At 44.3% G+C, this 14,189-nt stretch overlaps 1 protein-coding gene across 1 annotated transcript in view; it reads left to right on the top strand.

Annotated features, from left to right (window-relative positions):
* BDH1 (3-hydroxybutyrate dehydrogenase 1) overlaps window positions 1-8,996 on the top strand; it is a 56,443-nt gene extending 47,447 nt beyond the window's left edge. Inside the window, exons 8-9 of the transcript XR_010722589.1 lie at window positions 6,446-6,547; window positions 8,899-8,996. The gene's annotated coding sequence lies outside the window, so the exon portion shown is untranslated. The remainder of the gene's footprint in view (window positions 1-6,445; window positions 6,548-8,898) is intronic.
* The last annotated feature ends 5,193 nt before the right edge of the window (window positions 8,997-14,189 follow it).

Raw genomic sequence — 14,189 nt, 5'->3', positions numbered from 1 at the left:
CTTGTGTAAAGTCACAAAATCCACAAAGTCTCTGTTTCACCTCCTTGTTCCTTTCCCCTGAAGGTAAACAACCTTGTAAATTCTTGTGGCACTTGGAAGAGGTGGGAGGTGGGTACTGACTTCCCTGGTGGTGCAGCTGCTTTTCATACTTCCCTCATCCTCAGCAGACAGGGGGTCTGTACTGTGTAGTGCCAGGAAATGACAACTGCAGCATGTCCCTTCTTGGACTGGAAGAGTTCACCTGAACACTTCATTATAGTATTTCACAGCAGATTTACACACAGCTAAGCAGGTACAGCTCCTTTGGCTGTGTGGGGCAGGTATCTTGCTCTGGTTCCAAGCTTGACTGTGCATTTTTAAACATTATTAGAGTTCAGATGAAATTGTTTCCAGCTGCTTTCACAAAGTCTAAATATTGCCAGGATCCCATATAATGTTCATTTTCTGCCAGAGTGTGGCCTCCTATAGAGAGGTCTTCAAAGACCAGTTTCAACAAAATCAAATTATTTTGGAATATAATTACCTCTCACCCCTTTCAGTTTCATTGTGTTCCAAAGAGTTTCCTGTAAATAGATCCCACTCTTTAAAGGAGCTATGCTATTCTGCAGTGCTGGTGGGAGCCAGCCCTCACCAGGCTCCCCTGCATTAGCAATTCTTGGACAGACAGGGCCTAAGTAGCTTGTTATGCGATAAAACGTCACATTTCTTCTCCCCAGCACTGCTTGTGCTGATATTCAGCTCCTGCAGGAAACCATATGGTTTCAAGAAGCCTACCCACATACCTGTACGTGCCCACGCAGTCCATGAGTCACATTTGCTGTTTGGATGCCCCTTGAGTCATCTGAAAATCTGTGAAACTTCCATGTCTCTCTTCCATGCAATCTCCTAAGAACTTTAGACAGTTATGTATAAGGATTTACATATGTATCTTTTTTTTTTTTTTTTCTAATCTGTTTTTAGTTTCATGGGTGGTAATACACTGGCACTTCTTATTTTGAAGGAAATTGAATCTTGATGAGAGCAGAGCACAAGCTGCAGCTGCCTGGGGATGGGATTAAACTGCAAAAGTGAGACCCTTTTGAAAGAAGGGCTTTAGGAGCAGGAAGTCCAACACACTCGGGCTTCCACCCTTTCTTTCTGCTCTGACAGGCCCACACCTGATCACTGCTGACCCTCGGTGTGTTTCTGTGTCCAAAGGCAGCTGCAGTGCTGCCTTCAGTGGGATGTGAGTGCTTTGGGAGCCCCTGACAAGACTTTGCAGCACTAAGGGATGGCACTGATGGGGCACACCTGGGTCACGCAGGGCGTTCTGGGGGCTGATCCAGGGCAGCAGGGCTTGGGGTGGATGTCTGTCTTCATGCTCCTTCAGCTCCTCAGCTGTAGGGACTCCAGCCTCAGGCAAGTCTATCTGCCCTTTATCAATCTCATGACAAGATAATTTTGCTGCCTCAGGACAGCACCGGTGATGTGTAAACTTGGCCTGTTTTTGGTGATGAAAGTAGAGAAAAGACAGTTCTTTCTTTCTCCTCTACGATGGGCCAACACTGAAGATGCATTATAGCCCAAATTAAAAACAGCAGCCCCAAGGTTTGCTGCAGCAGCATGGAATGATGTAACCAGCCTGCCAGAAGTAGCTACTTTTGCAGCTGTACCCCAAATGCAGGCAGTGTTGGGTGTTTAACAGAATAATCCCACAAGCAGTTGAAGGGGACGGACTGTGTAGAGAGACTGTTCTGCCGTGGAGTGTGTGAGCTGACTGTTTGCATTAAAAACATCCTTTTCTCCTCATAAGCATACTGCAACCAAAGGGTGATTCTGTGGCCTTATAGAGCCAGGAAAATTGCCAGAGGTACGTATGAGTGTTTTGTACGGCTGGAAGCAGCAGTGTGAGTTTATAGAGAACTTCTTGCTGTAATTCAGCTTAGTAAAATTGCCAATAATGTTCATTAGACCAAACAATCAGGCCACTTCACCCTCTGTGAGAGAGTGTGCTGCTTTATTCACCCACCCCAAAATGTTGCTCAGTACAGGCAGGGATGTTCCTACTGTTTCTGTACTGTTGAGAAGCATGTGTGACCTGGAAAGCTGCAAATGAGCACACAAGAGCATTGCTAATTTATACCCCTCCCACCCTTCGTTCTGACTGCTACTGTTTAAAAAATTCACTCTGTAAAATAACAAAAGAACCCCAACCAACAAACCCATGATATTTTCAAAATGTGACTGTAAACCTGGATGACTTGCTGTATAGTGTTTAGTCAAACAATTATTGGTAAAATATGAGTTTTAATACTATTTCAGTGAGCTACAAGGTATATCTACTGGTACATAGTGCATACAGCATGTATACACATACACGTGTATGTATGCGAAATGTAGGAGGTGTGGTCTGTAGAAATAGATCAGGAATGTGAAGAGCAGAGCTAAAGGAGCATGAGAGAACAGGAGAGCTTCAAGAGAAGGTTTCAGTGAAAGCTACTTCAGTGCAGAGGTTTCTGGGGTGGTGAGCCCTTGACACAGCACTGCTGGGGACCAGGTTTGCCTGCAGAGGGAAACTCACCACTGAATAGGCAGCTGCTTGAAATGCTGGCAGCAACGTGCTAGCTAATAAGAGGAGGAATAAGGAGAGATAAAATTTCCTATCTGAATGTATGCTTTTGCACAAGCAACAGAAACGAGCTGAGTGGTTGTTTATAGGAAGGTTTGTTCTGCAAGTGCTGCTGTAGGGATCAGTATCAGATCTAAGCCCACGTGATGCACTCCTTAGTGAGAAGAAGAAAGTTTAGAGGTTGTTCCTGGCAGAGTCTGTTACTGCTTCCAGCAAAAGGAATGCTCTGGTGGATGCCGGTGGCCCAGGAAGCCTCTGGCAGTTCCCAAGGGCCCCTGGTGCCCTGTCAGCCCCCGGGGCAGCTCTCTGTAAGACAGCGCATTACACTACCTGCAGCCCTGCCCCAGCTGTTCCCATTCCTCAGGGACACTTCTGAACCTGCCTCTTGTTCAGCCGGAGAGAGCTTAACTGATCTTGGCTATTTAGGGGAGCTTGGTCTCCAGCTGAGCCTCTCAGTAACTCCCAGGGAATGGTGGTGTCTCCTTACATTTTCCAGGATAAAGAGGCCACCAGGAGCAGCGAGCTTGAGATAAAATTATAAGGCTGGGCATTCTGGATCCTGCTGGCTTGTGCTACTCCATCAATAGACTAGCAGGAACTCATTTGTACTTCCCAAATGCCACCTCATCTTTCCTTCTAGCTGAGTGCTGTTCCTCAAATGGTCTGTGGATCTCTGAAGGATGGGCTGCTTTTGTGAATTTTTTTAATGTTAAAAGTGCACTAAGAAACCAAACCTATTGTTTAACGAGCCTAGAGATGACTCCCCAGTTCTGCACAGATATAGAAAAGATTTTAAGGGTCTGTAAAATGAAAACCAGTGTCCTGTTTTCAATATATATCACTGCTGAAAATGCCAAGGCTGATGATTTCACTCTGACTGTGGTGATTGTGGAGTGATTTTCCTGTTTTTTGCAGAGATACTTCTGTGATGTATTGGACTCTGGCTGCCTGAGCCTGAAGTCTGCTTTCCCCTGCAGCCACCAGCAATGAAATGGAGTTGGTCCATGTGTGGGATGCTAAAATCTGCAGGGGAGTGTTATGTTTTCCACATTTTCAAAAGTACTTTCCACCCATCCAAAGAGTTTACAGAAATAACCTGCCGCAAATTTTAAAAAAGCAGCAAGTCTGGAAAAGTTAAACTCACCGGGGGTTAGACCACATAATTTACTTACTATACCGCTTGGGCAGTGAAATTTGTGAAGCACTGTGGGTCAGGAAGGGCTGAGGGCTGGATCTCTGTCCCCTCCCTGGTGTGGCTGCAGCCAGCAGGGTGCTGTGGCCCAGCAGGGACAACACAGTGCTGGGAAATCTGGGCAGTGAGGGGCAGCAGAACTGAGACCTTCCTGACCAATCGCAGAAACTGCAAGAAGTTCACTTAAGGAATTAAGTGAGAGCTGAGGTTGCTTTATACTCATGCAACATTGCTTTGATGCTTTCAGTTCTGTGGGTCTATATATAAAACAAACACAATGGGTATCTAGAAGCTAATTCTAGCCACAGATATAAAAATTAGCACACCTCAGTTGCTAATTCCTCGAAGGTATGAGCTGCTTCTGTTGTAAATATGAGCATGTGCTTTGCTCTGCAGAGACTAGCCACAAAATTTTCATTTTTAGTTACATTTATCCAAGGCAGACAAAAATAAAATCTGCAGAAGCAAAGATGCGTCAGAAATTCACTGGGACTACACTGAAGTTGTACCCTGCATAAATAGCCTTAGCAAACAATAATTAACACAGCCAACATGTTTCATTGCATTGTTAAAGGGAGTAGAAACAGAAATAATCCCTTCTGAATTGTAATGTAATGCCATACATAATGATAAGGTTTTCTTTCTTTGGACTGCTAGTTTTGTTTTCCATGATGGAATGTCTTCAGAGAGTTTAAATGAGCTGTTTGCAATGAAACTGGATGCTTCCTCCAGCATGTAATAATCATAACCAAATGAGATTTTAATTAATAATTGAATAAATCCTTAGTGAGTTTCTGAAAAGGAGGCATGCTCTACATCTGCATGATGCCAGGAGATCTGTGAGAACACTGAGCTGTTTCTGACTAGGAAGCTGAGAAGTCACCTTTGAGTCCAGACCAATGATGGTGGAGTGAGTTCTTCTCCTAAGCCTACCCTTAGTGCACGGGCCTGGAATTTCTCAGCTATCCTAAAGCAGAAATGTAAATTCAGTGCAGCTTTGGTGAGCAGAATACTATTCTTTGTCAGTAGCTGATTTCTGTTTCATCCTTGATAAGATTGAATATAAAGCAGTAAAAAACCAAATCCAAACTTATCAGAGGCTTTATCCTGTCCCCTCCCACTCACCTTGGAGGAGCGTTTCTAGTGTTTCGCTATGTTAGAGATGTCTTCAGCTGTCAGAATAGTCCTCGGGACCCCTGACTTTCAACAAGTTGCCTTGAAACTGCTGTATGCTACAACACTGTCCAAACCACCTACCAGAGGACCCCAGAAATGTCAAGAATAAAGGCTCAAGAGAAACTCTTTATGAAAAAAAAATGTGCTGGAATGAAGCAAACCCAAAACCTAAATCTTTGTGCACTGTTTTCCTTTAATATAGAGCAACTTCAATGCAGATGCAGCCCGAATCTGGCTGTGAAATTTACTTTCCGTTTAAATACATGGTCCAGTCTGTGAGTACTTGAGGTGAAAGGTACCAAGCCTCTAGGAGGTGGAAATGAAAGGATACCATGTGCTTAGAGAGAAACATTTTACTGTTTTCAGTCCATACTGATGTGTGACTACAACAAGTCCCACCTTGAAACCAGCTCAGTGACTTGTCTTCACTTTTCTAGTTGGAAACAGCTCCAAACCTCACTGCTCTTGTCCCAGGAAGCTTTCTGGGGGACCTTTGCTCTTTTTTGCTCGATAGCCTTCCTGACCTGAAGGTACCCTTTGAGGCTGCCCATTCTGGAAATCCCAGATTTCCTGCTCTGCCACCTTCTAGTGCAAATTCACCTTAGCTGAGCACAGATACCATGGTAATGTAAAACTCTAGGTGAGGTCTCACTGGCGTTTTGTGCAGGACCATTAGTATAGCCCTATCTGCTGTAAATCTCACTCCTGACAGCCCCTGCCAATTATCTTCCCCTTTCATGGCCTTAGTAAGGGCTCATCCTTTGTTGACTGTTTTTGTTTCTTGCCTCTATCTCCTGCCTGGTAAGACTTTGATCTCTACACTGTTCCAACTTCACAGCATTTCTTTTTGCTGTAGCTTTTCATGTCACCCCATGCTTCTTCCATAAGCTTGTCTCTGTAAAGTATAAAATATTTACTGATGAAAAAAAAAGGAAAATATTTTACCCCTAAGTCTTAGTCCACATAGTCTCTGCATCCATTTAAAGAAATTTCGCTGTTTTCAGCATTAAGCAAATGCATAAATGCAAACCATTCCAGGACAGAGGCCCGCACACCATCAAGTTAATGTTTTATTTGGCCACATTTCCAAATTATCAGGAAAATGGGACAAGAATTGCAAGCATACACCTGTCTTCCAACTTTTCTTGTCCTTATGAGTCAGTCTCAGTATCGGACAAACTCGTTACTCCACGCTCTCTATTGTTGGAGCAGCGCAGTTCGGAGAAGGAATGTGGTACAGCTTCTGGTGATATCACTTTTTACCTTGCAAAAATCACAGCTGTGGTAAGTGGAAGATTTTTTCCCCCAGTAATGAAAATCTGCAAAAAAGGAAGGTTGATGGATTACTTCCAAAAATGCTGTATTTTGAGGACAAAAAGCAAATAAAAGGAATAGAAGCACTGGCATATCAATAGTAAATAGCCTTACAGTACATGTTGTCTCTGAGTGTGCATGTTTGATTATTGCAGCCAGCTTCCCTGTAGCTTTATGGAGCATCTAGCTGGACCCTTGGACCCATCTGGAGAAGTGAGCTGTCCATGCAGCTTTGCCAACAGCAGCAGAACGCTTAGGTCAGTGTATTCAGAAGTTGTTCTGATTCTGGGAATCTAGTATAAGCTCTTTGGGAATTTACAATCCGAAAATGCTTAAATTTTCATTGACCTCAACTTGCAACAGTGTTTGATCAAGAAATTGGGGCAAGATAAGTAATACAGAAGCAACAAAGCTTAAATGAGTTATCTATAACAGAGGATTTCAGAAAGGACAAACAAGAATCTGCTTGTGAGTCAGTAACAGGACTTTGGACTCTGATAACTTCTTTTATAGTCAGTAAGAGTAGGCACAATACCACTAGGATTTAAAGAGTGGTTTTTACAAAATCCACATGAAGGCTCTGCTGAGGCCTTTCATGAAAAATGGGCAGGTTTACAAGAATTTTCTGCACCTAAACACATATCAAAATATAACAGAAAAGCTGTGTAGACACTGTTGGGTCTCAGCACCACTGAATGCTCACTCCTGGAGTGAAAGGCAGGATGCATTAAGTGTGGACAATTCCTGCAGCCCCTAGCTCCTCTTTATCAGTAGATCCCTGCAAGCTGCACAGTTTCCCAGGTTTCTTCACTGTTCCAGCTCTACAGTCGTTTAGTGGGACACTGGAGGACTCATCCCTCAGCTTCAGTCACTGGCAGCCTCTCCCTTTAACTATTCATAAAATTCTAAACAAGACTAAATTTTTTCTTGAATTACCAACTGCATTCCATTTTAACACCACTCTTTTTCTTCACGTATCTGTGGTACATACTTGCTTTTATCCTCCCAAAGCTTCTACACAAACAAGGAGGAAAAAAAAAACCATTAAAGGGAAGGTGTGCCTGATAATTCAATTACCTGTTCACCACCAGTGAGCCAGGAGGGCCAACTTGTGCTGATTCCAGTAACTCCTCCTCTCAAGTGATCTCTGCAGAAAACTTCCACAATCTCAAGGAGCAGGGAGTATGGCAGGGCAGGAGATGGGAAGCTTGGGCCCTGTGTACCCATAGCCCAGCTTGTAGCCAGTAACAGGCACAATGCTACAGATGGAGCAACGACTTGAGAAGGGCAAGCCAGCAGTCTGCTTGTTGTGCTGCTCTTAGTTGTCCTCAGATACGTATTTCTCCAGTTATTGGGTAAGCTCAAATGGTAGGTGTTAGCAGCACAGGAAGAAGGAATTTTAAACAAGTTTAGCTGTCTGTCATTCCAGGAGAGAGAGGGGTTACTATAAGAGCTCCACGTGCTCAGTGTGTTTCTGCAATGTTCAGAAATACTCAGTGTTTGGTGTGAAGTAGAACCTCTTAATAGATAAAACAGTTTATTTGGAGAGTGACTCTTAGCTTTGAAACAAAGTGCTTTCTGACAAATATGATTTTGATTTGCATAAAAATCACTGCCAAACTCCCCTTCTATTTCCCCCCCTCACCTAGTCTAGGTACACGTGTCTGTAATCCCAAAATACAAAGATTTTTTGTCTTTTCAGGTGCACATGATGGACAATGAGGTGATAGCAGAGCATGTATCTCTCACCCTTGTGCCCAAGGCTGGACACAATCCCATGCTTTCTTCTACAAATACTACATTGTTTGGGTTGGGAAAACAAAAGTGCCTTGATGTGATACGCTGTGATGTCATTTTGCTGTGCTGCTGGATCGTGTGGTTCAGGCACAGCAGTTTCTGTACTCCAGGGGTGGTGAAAATCAGCACAGAGTAAACTGAGCCACGGGTAGCAGCTCCGTTTGAAGGCATGCTGGGGACCGTGCCACAGAAATAAAGAAAAAGCACTTCCATGTTACTTATTTCTATAGAGCACTTCCATGTTATTTATTTCTGTAGAGTAAGGGTAATGGCCCTTTCCTGTGCTTTGTCTGAACAAGAGTGCCTTGCTATTTTGGGGGCATTTGTTACATTTTCATAGGATGTGAAGAGTTTAATTTATTTTTAGTAGCTGTTGTTTTAATTGGGTAATGTGATCACACAAAAATCCACGAATTTACTTTCTAAACACTCTGCTTAGCATTTGGTCAGGCAAACCCCACAGCATCTGCTGCCTTCCTCCCAGGAAAACACTGCTGGAGAGCCCCTAATGCACTCTTTGAAGGTTTATTTCTTGCATCGGATTTTCACACAGACAAACTCACTCCATACAACACACCAACCTCTCTGCTTAATTTGACTGGGAAAGTTAAAATAGGCAGGTTATATAATGATGTTTATCTTTGCATCAGGAAGTCAACTAAGAAGCTGTTAAGCTGATATTATATAACACAGCCCTGATTATAGAAAGTGTGGAGGAAGATGGTCTGGGTTTATGCATATGATATTGGCAGTAATTGTTAACAATTACAATTAATATTGTTTTGTATCTTTTGTTTTTGATGTTTTGCAGCCTTCCAGAAGATCTTGGAGCATTAGCAGCCAGGCACTGAATTTTGTTTATAAAAATTGTAATTGCACTCTTATATACATTAGGTACATATATTTAAATAAAACATTCTAAATAAGGAAACAGAAGTCTTCTATTTCTTACAATGCTCTAGTTTCTGAGTTTGCTGGAGTAGTAAAACTCACTCTTTTGTAGGATTGTGAACTGTCCCAAACCCAATAGATAAATCTTATTACAAGAGCAAAAGAAAGATGAGTTTGCTGTATACACATGATATACAATCCCTAATTGAACAAGAGCTTGAACAACTTCAGCACACACAAATAGGCAAAAGAAAACAGTCTTTTAGACAAAAAGAAGTCCAGTTTTCCCTGTAAACAGGAAAACTTTCATCTACATCCAACCATGCCCAGCTGGACTCTCTAATGCTAAGAATAAAGACATCCTTGTATTCTGATGGAAATCAAACTAACCTAAGACAAGTTTCAGTTATGAGGACAAACTGGATATACAGTTCACAAATGAAAATTATGAAGACTGTATTACTGAAGAAACAGTCTTCTCTGTATAAAAAAAAAAAAAAATTAAATAAGCAGAGACGTGTAAGAGGATCCCCTAAGAATTCCATTGAGTAGGCTTAATTAAATCTGCTGAACTGTGATTTTTTAAAATAAAACTTGGGTCTAACAACTGAAGATCAGATCTTTCCCCATGTAATAGGAAGCAACTTATTTTCCCCACAAGAATGAAGATGGTAGACAAAAGTGAGCTGATATTTCAACTGTTAGCAGTATCTATGACAGGCACGTGACTCATTGGGTTGTGTGACAGAGTAACTGCACACTGTGTTGGAAAGAGCAGCTTTAGTCTTTAGTGGCCTCATGAAAATTTCCCATATATAACAGCTTTTGCAGGGAGAAAAGACATGCTACCATTCCATGTTTTGATTCAAGTAGAATGCTTCTACAAAAAAGTTGTTTGCATCTCTTATAACCCACAAAATTATAGATGATAATGGAAAGGTGCTCTTCTGAAAAGACAGCTCCTGGAAGGTAAGGCTGTGGCACATGATCCAAACTTATCAGACATCAGAGAATCCAGATGAGTGGAGGCATAATGAACAAGCTAACTTCAGCTTCATTCCTTGTTAGGCAGGGGAAATGAGGCTTCATTAGTTTCATTGCTTCCCCAGTTAACTGTGAAGCATTGCACGACTTTGCAGGGAAATGAATGCTTTTCTGCATCTGTCAGAGATCCTTTCAATGAGCATCAACTCCCAGTTCTGAATGAATAAGGGAAATCATCTGCTTTGCATGGTGTCTGCTAGTACTGTATGGTGACTTTGGACACTAAATCTGACAATTAAGAGGGCACTAATTTTATTGTTCTTGTGTTTTCTTTCATTAGTAAGCCCAACATAAAAAAGTCTTGCGTTTTACTCATTATTCTTCAGCAGTCAGCATTTCTTTCTACTATACTTAATACTATAATTATATTATTCTAGAAATACTCCACCTTATACACCAGTGTTCATCTTTAATTATGAAGAGATGTACACTAATAACGGTAAATTCTTAAATTCTTGCCATGTGATGTTTGCAGTCTTGTTGTTGTTGTTGTTGTTGTTGTTGTTGTTGTTCTTGTGTTGATTGACATTATGTGTGGATCTAGGGAATGTTTTTTGAAGTCTCCTGTTCTGAGCTCATTATACCTCTCCAGTTACTGTGTGGAAGCCTTGACAGCATTCTTGTTCCCTGTGGTGTGCTGCCAGCTGACCAGGTGATGTTTCCAAAGCAGAAAGAGCCATTTCTAAAGTGGCAACTGGACTGCTTTGAGGAGTAGGAGCTGGTGTAGGATCAGGTACAAATCTGTGGCAGGGCTCACTACTATGATCACTTGCCAGAGCAGGCAGCTGCCAACAAGCTCTGGCATAGTTCCTCAAAGTGGGAAAATATCGTCTCTGTTTTACTAAAGTTTATGAAACTGGGATTATTAGGCGCTGACACAGGGCTGCTTTTTCCCCATCTACAAATGGCATGGGCAAGGATCAGGGGGCTGTTACAGAAGGTTTTCCAGGGAAAAAAGCTTGTGCTGTGCTGCCCTCCCTGCTGCCAAAAGCTGCCTGGTCCTGTATCACACATCACCCCAAGCAGAGCATGTGCCGTAACAAGCTGTCTGTCCCTGCCAGAGACCATCCCAGGCAGAACATCCCAGACGTGCTCCTGGCAGCAGCTGCAAAAAAAAAAAAAAAAAAAAAAAAAAGAATTTTAAAGGGGAAATCTGAGGGCAGTGAGAAAAGGCCATTGGTCACATCCTCAGATGCATCTGAGGACTACAGTGGCAATGGGCTGCTGCTTTGTGTAATTGTCCTGGAGTTCCTATGCCAAGGGTCATTTTGGAGCACAGCCAGCGCGTGTTCAGCACAGCACAATGCTGTCTTCTATAGTGATCACACCAGTCACAATTTAAGTACAAGCTTTTCTGTATGCTGCCTGTAGTGGTTTGATATAAATGATATTGCTTAAGTTGTGACACAAATGATGTGGCTCACCCTCAGTTTTCCCCTCCTCCAAGGGAACTACACAATTTCCTGAAAGCTGGAGTCTGAAAAAGGCAATGTGTAATACAGGACACTATTGCAACGCTGGCTCTAGCTGCAAAGTTGTTAGAAAAATGCCATTTGCCATTCATGGGATATTTTCTATGTGTGCTGGAATTTCAAGCCCACGTTTCATACTAAAGTTTAATACTCTGCTTTCTGGTTCAACTGCTTTCAATCCGCAAATACACTCCTAGAACAGAAACAGAAGTGCCGGGAACCAGCATCGTTCTCTGAGGTACAATAAGGCTCACCTAATTGCTTCCTGACTTGCTGATCCATCATCCTGACCCCCTCTTTGATGTTTTCTTTTTCATTTTTTTTTTTCCCCTAGAGCATTAGTAACAAGTGAGAAATGCTGTCTCAGGGTGTTATATATGGGATTATTTCTCTATCCCCAGCACAGTGACCGTATGTAATGGGATTATCTCTTATTTAAAATAAAGAAGACTTGGAAACATCAAATATGGTGTATGAAAAAGTAGTTTCTTTATGGTGGTTCCTTTAATTGTAAAAAAAAAAAAAATCCTTTTTTAATTTTGTAATAATACATTTATGTCTGTCAGCAAAACCAACCTAAATGCTGCAGATGTCTCCTTTCTGCTAGCTAAATTTAGATTGTTCTTCCTCTTCTTCTGTATATATATTCCTCTGACATCAAGAGGGCTATTGCCCCTCTACAGCACATTTATTGCTGTTGTAAACACTGAAAACTGATGAGGCCAGATGATGGAGGCTTCTGCCAATGTCCCTTCTTAGCCTGCTTTCATTTCAAAATATCTGAACTGGTACTAGCTGGTGCCAGAATTCTGAAATGTGAAAATACAACTAGAAAGGAAGAAAATGGGCAATGTGTGTCAGCATTAAATGTATATTCTGCTTGCTTCAATGAGATGTGTGAACAGTTTCACAGTACATAGCTTTGGGCGGAGGAGAAACTCCTGGCACAAATCAAAGAACAAAGCATAGGACTATTGGGGAGGGAAAAGAGAGAGGCCTTTTCTAGATCTGGGTTAGATCAGTCACAGTGTAAGTTTCTTTAAGGTTAGGTCTCTGCCAAAGAGAAATCTAGTTCTGATTTTTAGACTTCACATTTGTGAGAGTTGCCCAGGAGGCTCTTTTTAGATTCTTTGGATAAGTTCTTGAACATTTTCAGTTGTGCTTAAATCTAAAAAGTGTAAATGGAAATGTGAGCTTGGGTTAAAAAAAAAATCACATCAGCAGTATTTGCCTTGAACATTCAAGTCTCTTTCTGCCTCTTATATGTGTATACATACAGGGTTTGAAGTGTATTAGATCAGAAGCTCTGGTTGATTGTCCCTCTGATTGAGAGATAAGTTAACATTTCCTCTCTGAGCAAGAGTTACCCCTACATCCACTACCTTTAAATACATTTCCTTTTAATGAGTATATAGAATATGCCACAAAGACCATCTAGCTCACATGTTTCTACCCAGGCACCCGTTTCTATGCTGTCACCTTTTTGCCTCTTGCAAAAAAGCAAGCTGTTTTGCCTTTGAAGGTAACTCCTTGCCATTTCCATGCCAGTTTTGAGAAAGTAACTTTCGTGATTCTGACCAGTCCCCGATGTCAGCCTATACAGCCCATTTCTTAAACTTTCCCGGAAGCAAGGCTTTTCATGTTTTCTCCCATGATGTCCTTATGCTGACCTCATGTCTCCTGTTAACTGCCGCAAAGTTATTTCTTTATCTTTTTTCGAGCCCTTTCTCTTCATCCTGGTCTTCACCAGGATGACTGAAAGAAAAAAAAAACCCAGCAACAGGTGGATGCCAGTGCTCCGTGTATTACTTATTGTGGAGGGCGGCAAGGTCTGTGAGATATCTTTGTCCTCCCGCCTGTCCCTTGACCCCCCGCCACGTAAGGCGGCTCTGGGCTCTCCGCAGCCAGGCACGGCTCTACTCGGGCTTCTTAACCGCAGGGGCCGGTCCGTGCCCGGCACTCCCACAGCACCATCACAGTCGCTGGCTGCGCGTTGCCCAGAAACCCCCGCAGCTGAACAGGGACAAGCGCTACCGCAGGTACCGGCGCACACCTGCAGCTGTCCCGCCCTCTCGCAGCCCACGCCGGGAACCACCAGCGGCGCGCCGGGGACGGCGGCGGCGATCAGCTGCGGGGACGCTCGGGGCGGGTTCTGCCGGGGGCCGGTTGCTCTTGCGCTCCCGGTGCCAGTCCCGGTGGCCGTCCCGGTGGCCGGCGCTGGCGGCGGGCGCCCCGGGGGCCGGCCGAGCGGGGCGGGGCGGGGCGGGGCGGCCCCTTTAAGGCGGGGAGCGCTCACCTGCCTCCTCCCCCGCCCGCCGCCAAGGTACCGGCCCCGCGCCGGGCCCTGATTGGGCGCCCGCCGGGCCCGGTCACGTGGGGGGGGCGCGCTCCCCCAGCCTCCAGGCCGCCATTTTGGCTGGAAAGTTTGGAATTTCCGAGCAGTGCGGGCGGGAGGCGGCGGGAGCGCCCCGGCTCTGCCCGTCCCGGCCCCGGCCCGCCGCCTGCACCGCGCTGTCCCACCCGGTCCGGCCCGGCTCGGCCCAGCCCGGCTTGCCCCGCGTCGCGCCGAGGCGCCGCGGCGGCGCCGGCGCCGGCGGGAGCCCCGAGCGGAGCCGCTCGCTCGCCGGGCGGCGGGGTCGGTCAGGCGGGGCGGCCGCCGCCCCCCCGCGCCCGGCCGGCAGAGGGCGCCGCCCCC

This window comes from Chamaea fasciata, unplaced genomic scaffold (assembly GCF_029207755.1).
Source record: "Chamaea fasciata isolate MVZ Bird 193981 ecotype frontalis unplaced genomic scaffold, bChaFas1.0.hap1 SCAF_11, whole genome shotgun sequence".
In the NCBI taxonomy this organism is placed as follows: Eukaryota; Metazoa; Chordata; class Aves; order Passeriformes; family Sylviidae; genus Chamaea; species Chamaea fasciata.
The sequence above is the reverse complement of the archived record's forward strand: the minus strand, read 5'-3'. Positions and strand labels throughout refer to the sequence as shown.